The following is a 13,845-nucleotide window of genomic DNA, read 5'->3' on the forward strand; positions in this document are numbered from 1 at the left end:
ACTTAATTCATTAAAAATCCCATTATATGTTAACGTAAGTTTTATGAGAAATAACTGTTTTCCATAAAATGAGGAGAGACACATTACATTTTTATGCAAATCTGTTTACTGTGTGACTTAATAGCAGACAGCTGGAATCCTATCTGCTTCTGAATTTTCTTTGTTTTGATATGTTGTTTTGGTTGAAATTTTTAAAGCAATTCTAGCCTCACACACAAGTAGTTGGTGTCGGAGGAAAAGAGAGGAGCCCCAGGGGTCTTTGGTCTACATTTTGAGAACTGCTGCTCTAAAACAACAGTATTTCCAAAATAACATTGGAAATCACATTGATTGTACTACCTGAACCTTGCAGAAAATCTTTTGGCTTGAAGTGTGTGTGGCTATAGATTTGTGGGTGGTACTGTTGCTAAAGTAAAAGTATCATCTGTAAATCAATATCTTCTTGACAGTCCACTTACTTTGTTCACTTACTGTTGAAACTTAGTTGAAAGTAATAGCCTGAAAGAGCAAATGCCTTCTCCAGTTATACTTAGGGAAGATAAGAAATCCCTGGAATCTTTAGCCTACCCCTATTGTCAGAGAAGAGAAATACTGACTCTAAAATCATGTTATCTTGTTGAGTCCTTTGTTTAATATCTAATATGAGCTTTTTTTCCTAAACATGTGGGACCCTGCCACCATTAAGTTTTATAAATATAGCACTGGTTCCCAAACACGTTCAGGTGGCAAACCTTCTAGAACTCATAGTACATAGGAATATTTAATGCCATCATTTTGATTTGGGATAATTCTCCAAGTAGAGAACACACTTTATGTAAGTTATGTAAAATCAAGCATATGTGTGCACCAAAGTATGCATTCTATTCATAGTAATTAATAGTAATAGCAATATTAAGTTAATATTGGTTCATTGATCTATTGCCATTTGACATTTGATAATAAACACACTTTTATTAAAGAAAAATTTATGGACAAAAATCTCAAACTGAGACTATTATAGTTACTAACTTAATTTTTGGTAACGTTATTTTTAGTGGTGATGACACTTTTTCTGCATTGTTTGAGAAGTACCAGTATCCTAGAAAAGCAGATTGAGACCTACTAAAATACATTGTCAAGGCCTATTAAGTCTAATTTCAAATAATGATAAAATTATTTATGGGATAAGACTTAATTCCAATCTGAACACTAAGGCTTTTGCAACAGTAATGAAGGTAGTAGCTAACTTTTTACCTATTGATATAAAGCGTTTCATTTCTTTTGCTAGAGCTCTCTCCCATCCTTTTGCCTATTTCCACATAATGTGTACTTTTACACTGCTTTTGGTTAGCTCCACTGAGTAGGTGCAGTGTGTGTGCCCTTGTGTGAAATACTTTAATAGGGCGATTTGGCTTTTCATGGTCCTTAACTCTGGAAGGAACTTCACATCCTCACTGGGTTTCTGATGTTGCTGTATTACAGATGCTGCCAAGGGCTTCCTCTGCCCTGGGTCACCATCTTCAGTTTGCTTGGTGTAGAGTCAAATAACAAAACCAAAGCAAAGCAGAACCTTAACATGCATGGAGCAGGCTGTGGTTTTTATCAGAATGTCTATTTTTTTTTAAGATTATTTTGATGGGGACCATGTTAAAAATCTTTATTGAATTTGTTACAATATTTCTTCTGTTTCATGTTTTGGTTTTTTTTGCCTTGAGGCACGTGGGATCTTAACTCCCTGACCAGGGATCGAACCTGCACCCCCTGCACTGGAAGGCGAAGTCCTAACCACTGGACTGCCAGGGAAGTCCCCAGAATGTCCTTTAATGTTTATATATTTGAGAGAATTTTCAGAAATCCTCTCCTTATTTCCTTGTTGCATTTCTGTGTCAAAGTGAAGAATTTGGGATCAGAAAAAATCTGTTGGTACCAAATGATGTTTCCAGGACTGGTTTGTAGGATCAGATGTGACTTTTTCAAATTGGAACCTTTTCTTTTGGGCCCCTGGGAAATGTCTTAGCTAAATTGCAACAGTGACTGGTGAAGTTGATGGAGGTAAATTGCTCCCATTGCTGAAGGTTCAGAAAGCAGGCAGTCGAAGTTAAAATTCCAGGGGAAATCGGGCAGAACTATTGCAGATGGTTTCCCCCTTGAATAGAGAAGGGGGCTGATGTCACTGTTGATGAATGAGAGGAGACTAAAGCCTGATTTTTTTTTTTTGCAATGAATCGGTAATTTTTGGTAGGCTAGAGAGAAATTTATGAAAAGACCATCAGAATCAGTTAAGTGATTTCTTTTCAATATTGGCTACAAATGATACCTAAGAACACACCATGAACATATTGGACTGTCTAGTACTTTATAGATAGGTAGCACCAAGAAACTTGTGTATGCCCTCAGTGACCTCAGAGGTGGAGGGATTCCTTAGGTTATTGCTAATTTCTACGTGATAGTCAACTGCTGAGCACTTCTGATTTGCCTTTAGAAAAATGAACTTGGCTGGTTTTGACTGGTTATGGTGTTATTTGGGAATAGAGGTCATGAACAAAGTATATGTGGTTGGTGTTCTGAGGGCCTGGCTCATGTCTTTCCCAGACGCCTGCTGTGTATTTGAGAAAGTCCTTCGAGTTCCCTGCAAAGTGGGAATAACAATACATCACAAAATTGTGCGACACCATCCAGTCTTTTGTAATAAAACTCAGTGCTGTAAACTGTCCATCGTGCTGAATCCCTGGTAAGTGCAGAGAACACTGAATTAAGGTCCAACCTTAAATCCTTAAACCCTGTGAGTCTGAGGCCTTCCTGAGCTCTGTGGCTCATTGAGGTGATGGGAGGGTACACTGTGAATGTCTGTGTTCTCTGTGGAGAGAATTTCTTGTGTTTTAGTTCTTTGCTTCTTGGAAAATACTTCATAGACATTTTAGAAACCCAGATCTTTCACTTATCTAGGAGGATAAAGGACTTGATGACTTCCTTAGTTGATGCAAATTCTGTAACCATCACTTGTAAGAGCTGAAGTTAATGTAATTTAGGTTTGCAGTCTACCCAGACCATAAGATCATTTTTTGACTTGTTTTTCGTTTCTTGCCTAAGTATTTGGATGTTTATTCAGTGTTCACATTTTAATATTACTTGGGTGAATTTGGCATCATATATTAGACAACTAAAATTCATGTTTAAACAACTACAGTTGCAGAGGTGGAAATTGCCATAGAATTGCTATGATGATATCAACTCTTTGCCTTCAAGAGTTAAGGTTTTGGATTACTGATGAGTTGATTCTGGTTTGTGTGAACTCTCCTACAGATCACTGCTTAATAGTCCCTTTCTTACTGCCTCCCAGAATTATTCTTGCCAAGAATTTGGTGCAAGTAAATATTTTCCTGTTTTCCTCACTACTCTGTCCATGTCTAATTTAGGCTGAGTTCCTCCAGGCTCTAGTGCCTATGTTCTGTGGTTTGTAAAGTGCTATGTACTTTTATAGCCTCTATAAATAGCAAAATATAGCTCATGGCAATAACACTGTGGCACCCTACACGTTTAGAGTGTGTGTGTGTGTAAGAGAAAGGGAGAGAGACACATTTATCTTGGGTAGAACATGTCTAGCATGCAAACCTATTCATCTCCTCATACACATCAGTATTGCTTCTGATTTTTGTTCATTTATTAGTAAATGACATCCCTTTATCTTTGGGACATTTTATTGTGAAACTAGGTGTGATTCTCGTCCCTTCCTTTCTCTTCTTTATCCTTTCCCTCTTTTTAACATAACAAAGTTGATTGGAGAAAGACTGGTTGCCAGCTCAGTGAGATTTCCAACCAGATGCTTGTGTGCTAGGGGCCTAGCTTCCTATCCTGGTCTTCCTATTTTATTTTTCAGTGGATCGCTACAGATCTCATCACGTATTTGGGAGATGTGAAGCTAGGAGCTAGAAGCTATTTCTATTGGCCCTGTCAATATAGTTTGATAAAATGCAAATGTCTTTAAAATGGTAGACTTCCAGTGAAAAGGCTCCAGCAGGGAGTTTGTTTTGATAATGAAAGTGATTAAGAAGGCTCTATTTTTTTTCCGTTGGTATGAATATTCAGCTAAAAGAGCATGGTTCTCTCTCTGTAATTGGACTCTGCTAATGAGGTTCTAATAACTCTTAGGTTCTAATAATGATTCTAACAGATCTGTTAGCTGTCTTCCATGAATAATGCTGGAGACCAAGAAGACACAAGTTCTGGATGATGATGGCATCATATAGGGTTCTTAATGCCAACCATTTCCTCTTCTCTCTAATTCTAAGGAATCAACAGGAGTTTATGGTTTTTCAGTGTTATATTTGGAATTGCCTTCAAAACTTGGAATTTATAGGCCTGCAAGTGTTGGCTTTGGTGTGAGAAGGGAAAGGACAATAAACACAACCACAATTGTTGGTAGACTAGGCTTTATCTAAAGCCTCCTTTCTAGAGCATTCAGCCTCTTCAGACCCGTTCTTCCTTGCAGAGCCTCAAGGAACAACATGGAAGAGGATTTGTTGGTAAAACTGGATTGAATAAGTGAATATGCCATAGCGTCATCTGGGACATGTACTGAGCTAGAACAGTTGTCCGAGATGGGCTGCCTTGTTTCTCTCTCAGCACCTCATTAACAGCCTAACACCCTCCAGCTTTCCCCAGTTGGGTCAGTGTTCGCGTTCTCTGATTTTATTAAGTCCTTTCACTGTCTGTTTTTCTACCTTGTTCATTCCCTCAGGACCTAAGTGTTGGTTTTGTATCAGTTTCCCTACATAACAGACTTGAGGTAGAGCATAACCCCTCTAGTACGAGAGGATTACAAAGACATGAGAGGGGCAGATAACTGCTCTGGGTGTGTGCTCAGTGACTCAGAATGGTCCCCCAGTTTTCTTTGTGACCTAGGTTCTTTTTTTTTTTTTTTTAAAGGAGGCACCAAGATTTCAACTGGGGTCATCTTGATCTGCAATCCATAATCTCATTTTATATGGTGGCTTTGTTAGTGGCCATATGAGTGGAATCATTGGGGATTATTACAGAACAAAGGTTTTTTTATGATCTTGATATTTGAGGAATAACTTTAAACAAAAGGATAAAACTAACTTAAAGATTTGCAGGTGGTGTCTTGTCTTTGTGTGAACACTCGTTTTGTTGGAAGAATAGTTTTTCTCTGGTTTCAAACTTGTACAGATGGTGTTCCTATTCTCTAAGCCAGTATAATAAAATTAGGGGAGTTTAAAAAAATTTCAATTTGTCAAGAGGCAAATTATTGTCTCTTGCGGGGAACTAGAGTCTAAGGTCATAGTATGAGAGAAAAATAGTGTATAGTGAAAATTATCCTTAAAAATCTCTTTATTGTCATTTTGCACAAACAGAAAGTAATGCTTCAGGATGGTCAGGACCAGGTTAAAATCAAGTCTTTTCTCCGAGTGGAATTGGGAGGGAACAGGGATAGAAAGCTAGCAATATTTAAAGTTATATCTATACTTCCACCCCACCCAACCCCTGTCTTTCTTTCTGAGAGACTTAACAGTTGTATTCCAGTACGTTAAGTATGTATTGGAGGCAAATTCTTTGTCTTCATTGCACACCTGGAGTTGATAAGGAACTGCCCCTGGAGAAATAAATCCCAGAAGGAGGCTGAAACGGGGATAGAGAAGGTCTTGGTACTGCTGGTGAAAACGTGTCAGCTGTAGACCCACAACTAACAGTGGTCAAGAGAGAGGGCTTGGGTTGGTTTCCGGAGGCCCAGAAGCATTAGAATGTTTTTTCAGAAGTGGCAGTGTTGAACTCTGCTTTTTCAGGATGGTGGACTGTCCGCACTGGTCAGGCAGGCCTGCTCTCATTTGTCCAAGGCGGGCTGTAAACATGTTCGCCCAGCTCTGTTGGATCCTTTGTGCCATTACAGGGTGACTTTCTACCCTAGGGTATTGAGTGATGGCTGACTCCTGAAGGCTGTTTTGATTTCTCTCCAGCAACATACCCAATTAATTCTGGTTACTTATTTTGGGGGGCAATTCCTCCCTGGTATCTATTTTGTTAGGTATATCCTAACCAGCTTATATTCCTTGTCCAGCTCTATTCATTCCATGCATCTTGTTACTGAGAGGGTTCTTTGAAATGTCTTTCCTTTTTCACTTAATGTTGGCAGACTTTTTTTTTAATCTTTCTTTGTATATATGTGTGTATATATTTTAATGTGAATTCCATATGAATGTATCTTGCATCTTCTCTATTCCTCTTCCACTGCAGAGGCAGCTGTATTAACTGGAACAGTGCCCTTTTGTAGCTCACCACTGGTGTGTGCATTGCTTAATCCTCTCTTGCTTTTTAAACTCTCAGCCTGTAATGAATTAAATAGTTCTTGACTCTCCCTGATAAGGATATTTATGGGTCAGACTGGCAGAATTCCACAAAAGCACATTAGTGTCTCCTTTGAGCGGAAGCATTTCTGTAGAGGCACCTTCTGAATGGAGGGAAATGGAAATGCTTTCGGACCTCTTGCTGCCGCTGGCCCTCCTTGCCTCCCAGCTTTGTGCCACTCACCTTCGTCAGAGTGCAGGATGCCAGGCAGCGGATATGAGGTCTCAAGCCCACAGAATTATTTCACTTACGCTTCATTCATTCATTGCCCAGATATTTCTTTATCAGCGCTATAGAACTTTTTGATGTCATATTAGTTACTGAGGGGGAGGGACGTTCAAAGATGTTGATGGCGTGGGTTGAGTCAAGGTGATACAAATGAAGACAATGCAAAGGTAGAATAAAAGTGTTAGAGGCGCAGAAGCAAAGAACTAGTGAAATTCAGAGCAAGAAAGATGCTTGAGGGTTGGGAAATACATGGCTTGATAGTGTTATAACTGGTACTAATGATAAAGAGCACATACGATTTTGTACCCTTTTCCCTGTGCCAGGCACTGGGTAAGCGTTTTCCTGCATTATCTAATTCATTCCTCACAAAGCCAAGGTCCTGTGAGGTGAGGGTTTTATTACCTTTATTTTGCATGTGAGGAAACTGTGCTTGGAAAGAGAGGTCAGGTTGCTTGTGCAAGGTCAAACAGCTGGCAAGTGGAACCCTTGGGAATAGGCTCCAGGCCTGGCTCAAGGGCTGTACGTTAACCACTACATCTTGCTGTTTGAATTCTTTTGATTTTTCAATTCAGTGCTTTATCTAGGTCACCAGTTCTTTCTATTAAAAAAAAAAAAGTGTGGTGAAATGAATGTGTTGAGTAATTTGTGTTGTGCTGAATGCTTATTGCTATTTCATGCTCTACACTTAATTGCTTCTATATGCTTATTGCTTAATTACATAAAATGCAGTAGTCCCTTTATCATCTTTCTGCAAAACTGCCCCTTATTTATTATGACTTAAGCAGATTAAAAAAGAAGTGTGTGCTAATTTAATTTTGGTGGCCAGAGTTCTTTTTGGTAATGTTTTCTTTATGAATGCACTGATATCTCATTGGTTAAAGGATGTGTCTGCTTAGAATGCAGCTATTCAGCATGGAAGCATCAAACAGCTGTCACTGTGCAGCATATTTTCCAGGCACCAGGTTGACATCTGGACTCAGTATTTTGGTGCAAGAGAAATAGTTCTTGCTAATAATGTCGTCACAGGATTGTGCATCAAACAGAGCTGTAGGCTGTGTCTCTGCCAGCTGCCTTTTGATCATTATTCACCCTGAGTTAATGCAAAGAAAATGATCAGCTTGGGGGCCACAAGGGTAATACTTGGCATCCACATGCTATTGCTTTCCCGAAGGACCAAATATGAGTTTATTTTCCCTAGATTGGTGGAAGTGATTTGGATGGGTGATGTTTGGCCAAGCTGTAAGCTAGTTGAGCGCCTTCTATGTTCTTTTCTATATGGTTGGCACAATATAGTCTTAACTATTTGAGGTCCACTTGCTGGTCGAGTGATTATAATTGATATGAATGATACATAGTGAACATTCGAGGTAGGAATAGCTGTGAGGTAGTATTTGCCAATACTTGCCCTTATTGGAAACATACCACATTTCCTTAATTCTTAAAAGATGTATCTCTCCCATCCGCAAATTTTAACATCTGGTTTCAGGACAAAACTTCTAGTCATAACTGACGGCTGTATTTTTTTTAATTATTATTTTTTTTGTGGTACGCGGGCCTCTCACTGTTGTGGCCTCTCCCATCGCAGAGCACAGGCTCCGGACGCGCAGGCTCAGCGGCCATGGCTCACGGGCCCAGCCGCTCCGTGACATGTGGTATCCTCCCGGACCGGGGCACGAGCCTGTGTCCCCTGCATAGGCAGGCAGACTCTCAACCACTGCGCCACCAGGGAAGCCCTGACGGCTTTATTTTTAATGGAGTATAAAATAATGCGTCTTAAAATAAGTGGCATCTTAGATTGAATTAATGGTGCATAGTAGAGCTATCATATTTATTTGGTTCTCATCCCCACTGTCCTCTCTATTTCTATTGACTTGGTAAATTGCTTAGTATATTTAGAACACCTGAGTTCTTCTGGTTCTGGCATGGCCATTTGCTTCAAAAGATGTGTTATTCATTGTTCATCATTGGTGGTTTCCTACCCACTGGATAATTTATGTAACACTTCAGAGTTTATGTGACATTTGAGAATTGTAGGTGATGGGAAAGATGGTGTCTAATTTAAATGCACTGGAAGCATAGTCTTCACAAATATAATCAATGCAGGAGGGACGTGAGAGGAGGCGAGTGGAGCGGAGCATATATTTCAGTGAAAACTCATTTAGATTTAATGCTGTTTACCTTCACCAAGAGAAAGTAAGAGAGGTAGCTGTGTCCTTGAATCTTAGAGACTTAGACCTTGAGGGGACTTTTCTCACTTGTCAGAATTAGATTTAAGTATCTCACATGCATGATACTTTTCCATGTGTACAAAGGTTTGGTATTTCCTCACCCATTCCGTAAGAATATTTTCCTGTGCTTGCAAAATCTTTACTGTAGGTAGTGGCCTTTGACCTCAGTTCTAGAGAGGCCTCTCTGTGTATGTCTTTAAAACATGGTGTAATGTTTTTAGGTATTTTCCATTATTGATGGTAATTCTTATGATAGGAAAAAATGGACTGTATCAGATCTGGTGTCTGCTTATACCAGATCTAGATCCACTCCTAAAACATTAACCATATTTTGCTTATCATTAGAAATCATCAAAAAATTATCCCCCCAGTTCCTATTCTGTGCTGCCACAATGCTGGCAAATGTTAAAAAGGTATGTATGGGGGCTGTTTTGATACTGCTGTTTACATGCTGCCTAAAAATAAGCAGATTATGAAGCATGTAGTTTTCCTCTTTTTAATTACCAAGTAATATACTAAACAGACATCTCTAGGCACTGTCTGGCAAGCAAAGCATATGAACCAGAGACATATGCTTTGAAAGCAGAATGAACCCTCTGTCATCTGTCCATCTCTGAGAGGTCATTTGAATATCAGGTGACTTGTATCTTAGTCTTCAGTTTCTTCCTTAGTGATATGATGGGTTTAATCAGTTTCAGTTAATACATTTTACTATTTAACAGTGAAACTTTTTTCAATTATAAATTAGAGGATAGGAATCAAATTTTTATTATGTTCAGAATTATGCTAAGCTTATATGGTTGGTACACATTAGACACCTAGCAGAAAAGAATGTTTGAGCTGCGGTTAAATCATTTACTCTTGGGGGCTTCCCTGGTGGCACAGTGGTTGGGAGTCCGCCTGCCGATGCAGGGGACATGGGTTCGTGTCCCGGTCCGGGAAGATCGCACATGCCGTGGAGCGGCTGGGCCCATGAGCCATGGCCGCTGAGCCTGCGCGTCCGGAGCCTGTGCTCCGCAACCGGAGAGGCCACAACAGTGAGAGGCCCACGTACCACACAAAAAAAAAAAAAAGAAAAAAAGAAAAAAATCATTTACTCTTAGCTCTATAAGAATGTATGTGTACACTGTAACAATAGTGTTGTGCATAAGTGTAAATTAAGTGTACCAGTACATACACATTATATTAAAGATCATAAAACGCCTTTATGATGATGGCTTGAAAGGACAAGACCCCTTACAAGCAAATTAACATCTGACTTAAACTTTTTTTAAAATTTCCTTTCTGGTTGTTTAAAAAAAAAAAAATCTCAGCCCCCCAAATTCATGCAGTATATTTGTTAATGAAAATATTATTAATCAGAGGGAGTTATGGGTCAGGGATGTTCGTTGCAAATATAATTTTCAAATTGGAAAAAGAAAAGAAAGCCAATTTTTGCATTTTGTTAGCCATTTTGAGGTGTTTTGATTCAATGTGAAATGGCCACAGCTGTTTATTTAGAAGTGAAAATATTACTTAATACATTAACTGAAATCTCACTCTCCTTTGTTATTGTCTCCTTGAAGAGAATTTTACTATGTTAGGTATTTGTCCCCCTATTGTGGGTTGAGTTGTGAAACCCCCCAAAAGATATGTTAAAGTTGTAACACTAAGAACCTATGACTATGACATAAGATCTGTGAAGACCTTACTTCCAGATAATCAGTTAGGAGGAGGTCATACCTGATGAGGCTGGGCCCTAAATCCAATCCCTGGTGTCCTCATGAGAGGATCAGGTGCACACAGATGCAAGAAGGCCCTGTGACAGACAGAGATTGGAGTGATACAGCTGTAAGCTGAGCATTGCCAGGGATTGCTGGCCACCACCAGAAGCTGGAAAGAGGCTGCCCTAGAGCCTTCAGAGAGAGCATGACCCTGCCAACACTCTTGAGTTTTGTACTTTGGGCTCTTAACTGGGAGAGAGTAAGTTCGTGTTGTTCGAAGCCATCAGTGTCTGGTAATTTTCTATGGTAGCCCTAGGAAATGCATAGCTGCGGCTCCCCCTCCTTTTCTTTAAACATTTTATGTCTTGTGATGAAAAATGGCTTTCCCTTTTTTTTGAACAAAAACCACACAATCGGCTTTTAAGTGAACATCAAGTATGTCAAGGCATGTTAACTTGGATTTTTGAAAGGTTGCTTTGAATGCTGAGACTGGGCTAATTTCCACACCTTGTCGTCTCACCTGTGTACAGGGTTTCCCTTCATGCTTCACCCCTGGGAACACCCTGGGTACCCTAGTGAAATTGCTCTAGTTTCCCTGGTTTACAACTCTTCTGAAGGAGCTATCTGTCTCTTTCCCAATAATCTTGTTATTCTATAAGTGTGTAGAATGTAATGTAGAACAGAGATTGGCATCTTATGAGTTGTGTGGTCTGTTTCTTTTGTGTGACCTTTTCATATGATCATGGGCAAACTGTCTCCCAGCTCTTGTTTCTAGAAAATAAGAATGGCCGTTTAGATAAACTCAGTGGGTGTAAATTTTTACAAAAGTAAAAACTCCAAAGACATTAACAAACTTCATTTATGTAGATCTCTCTAATCATATGATAGTGGCCAATGTATACGTGTTAGTTTGTATTCTGATATTTATAACTGTTCATGAAACCATGTTTTGTCTATTTTTTAAATTAATTTATTTTTGGCTGTGTTGGGTCTTCATTGCTGCGTGTAGGCTTTCTCTAGTTGCAGTGAGCGGGGCTACCCTTCCTTGTGGTGCACGGGCTTCTCATTGTGGTGGCTTCTCTTGTTGAGGAGTACGGGCTCTAGGGCACGCGGGCTTCAGTAGTTGCAGCATGTGGGCTCAGTAGTTGTGACTCGCGGGCTCTAGAGCACAGGCTCAGTAGTTGTGGCGCACGGGCTTAATTGCTCCGTGGCATGTGGGATCTTCCCGGATCAGGGCTCAAACCCATGTCCTCTGCGTTGGCAGGCGGGTTCTTAACCACTGCGCCACCAGGGAAATCCCAACGTTTTGTCTGTTTTTACAAACAGCTTTATTGGGACATAATGGATATGAAGGAAAACTGCACATTTTTAAAGTGTGCAATTTGGAAAGCTTTGAGAAATGTATATATATCCATGAAACCATCACTACAGTCAAGATAGTGAACATACTCATTACTACGCAGAGTTTCCTTGTGCCCTGTTCTATCCCTTCCCATGTAACCCCAAGCCATTGATCTACTTTCTCTCATTATAGATAAGTTTCATTTTCTAGAGCTTATATAAATGGAATCATACAGTATCTACTCTTGTTAATCTGGCTTCCTTCACTCAGTCTAATTATCTGAGATTCATCTGTGTTGTGGTCTGTATCAATACTTCATCCTTTCTGTTGCTGAGTAGTATTCCACTGTATGGATATACCATGGTTTAGCCATCCATTTACCTCTGGTGGTCATTTGGGCTGTTTCCAGTTGCCTCCAATTTTTGGCTCTTTATATATAAAGCTTTGATGAACATTTGTATACAAGTCTTTGTATGGATATATATTTTCTTGTCTCCTGGATAAATACCCTGGAGTATAATGGTTGGGTCATTATGGTGATGGTAGGCACTGTTGCTTCTAATGCTTTCCCATGGTTCTTCCTCTGGCCTCAGGTGGAAGCACACTCTGGGCTGCTCAGTACTGTGCTCAAGAGAGGCCCTGTGCGCATCTCAGAAGTCATCTCTCTGTGCTGCTCTCTCCACCCTGGTCCTTTGTGCCAAGAGCTCTAGCGGGCTTGGTCTCCCCCAAACCCTTGTCCATTCCCACTAGAAACTCTAGGCAGTAAGCAGTTGTAGGGCTCATTTGTGTCCTGTCTCTTAGGGATCACTGTTCTCTGTTGCCTGTTACCTATCTTACTGAAAACCATGTTTCAAAATGTTTGTGGTTTTTTTGATTTTATGCAGGACGGTGGATTTGGTCCTTGTTTCATCTTTGTTGGAAATGGAAGTTGCACATTTTTCTTGAATTATGGCACTTTTAATTTTAAACACACATATATTCCATTAAGCAAATATACTATTTTCTAGTTATGTCCATGTTCTAGATTTCTTTTTTTCTTAATAGCATTAAACATTTACTTTTTTTTTTCCTATTTAGGATTATTTATTTTAGAACTATATCCACAAAATGAGTTAATAGGTTAAAGGTATATAAGCGAGGGCTTCCCTGGTGGCGCAGTGGTTGGGAGTCCGCCTGCCGATGCAGGGGACATGGGTTCGTGCCCCGGTCCGGGAGGATCCCGCATGCCGCGGAGCGGCTGGGCCCGTGGGCCGTGGCCGCTGGGCCTGCGTGTCCGGAGCCTGTGCTCCGCAGCGGGAGAGGCCGCAGCAGTGAGAGGCCCGCATACCGAAAAAAAAAAAAAAAAAAAGGTATATAAGCGAATTTTCAGACTGTACCACATAAATATTTAAACTTTCCTACATATAATTGAGTTTTTGTTTCGTCACTATTTTTGTTTTCCTAGATTAACTGGACTTTAGAGTTTCCATCTGCATAAAAGATTACTAGTAAGAATGTGTTTTTCAGGTAATTTACATTTAATTTCCCTTCATGTAAACCATTCATCTTTGATTACTTTAAAAGTAGAATTAGTTTATTGGCTCTATATGTGTATCTTCTTGCATGACTTTCAGATTTTTTTTTTTTTCTTTACTATTTGTTTATTTTTCTATATTTAGATATTTTCCAGTACATTTTATTTTGTAAAACTATTTAATTCTAGAACACTGATCATTTTATTTCATAAATTGTCTTTCCTCAGGTGGGCTTAAATCGTAAATCTTTCTCCATCCTATGCCCCATTTATTTGTTTAATGCTTAGTTGTGAGATACAACGGAAAGTTTATTGGCACCAATGCCTTGGCGAACTAACCAAAGTGCTTTTTAGAAACCAGCTCTTCTGACAGAGGAGATATTGGTGTGCCAACTCATTCCAGCCCAACTCAAACCATACTTTTTTTTTTTTTTTTTGATGTTAAATAACTTTAATGGTCCATGTGGGAGTCACAAGGGAGGTGCGTTCCCT

At 39.7% G+C, this 13,845-nt stretch overlaps 1 protein-coding gene across 2 annotated transcripts in view; it reads left to right on the forward strand.

Annotated features, from left to right (window-relative positions):
- The window catches only part of SND1 (staphylococcal nuclease and tudor domain containing 1), a 424,510-nt gene that overhangs the window by 113,455 nt on the left and 297,210 nt on the right, over positions 1 to 13,845 (forward strand). The window lies entirely within an intron of this gene.

Source organism: Mesoplodon mirus (assembly GCF_964341445.2).
Source record: "Mesoplodon mirus genome assembly, chromosome: 9".
NCBI lineage: Eukaryota > Metazoa > Chordata > Mammalia > Artiodactyla > Ziphiidae > Mesoplodon > Mesoplodon mirus.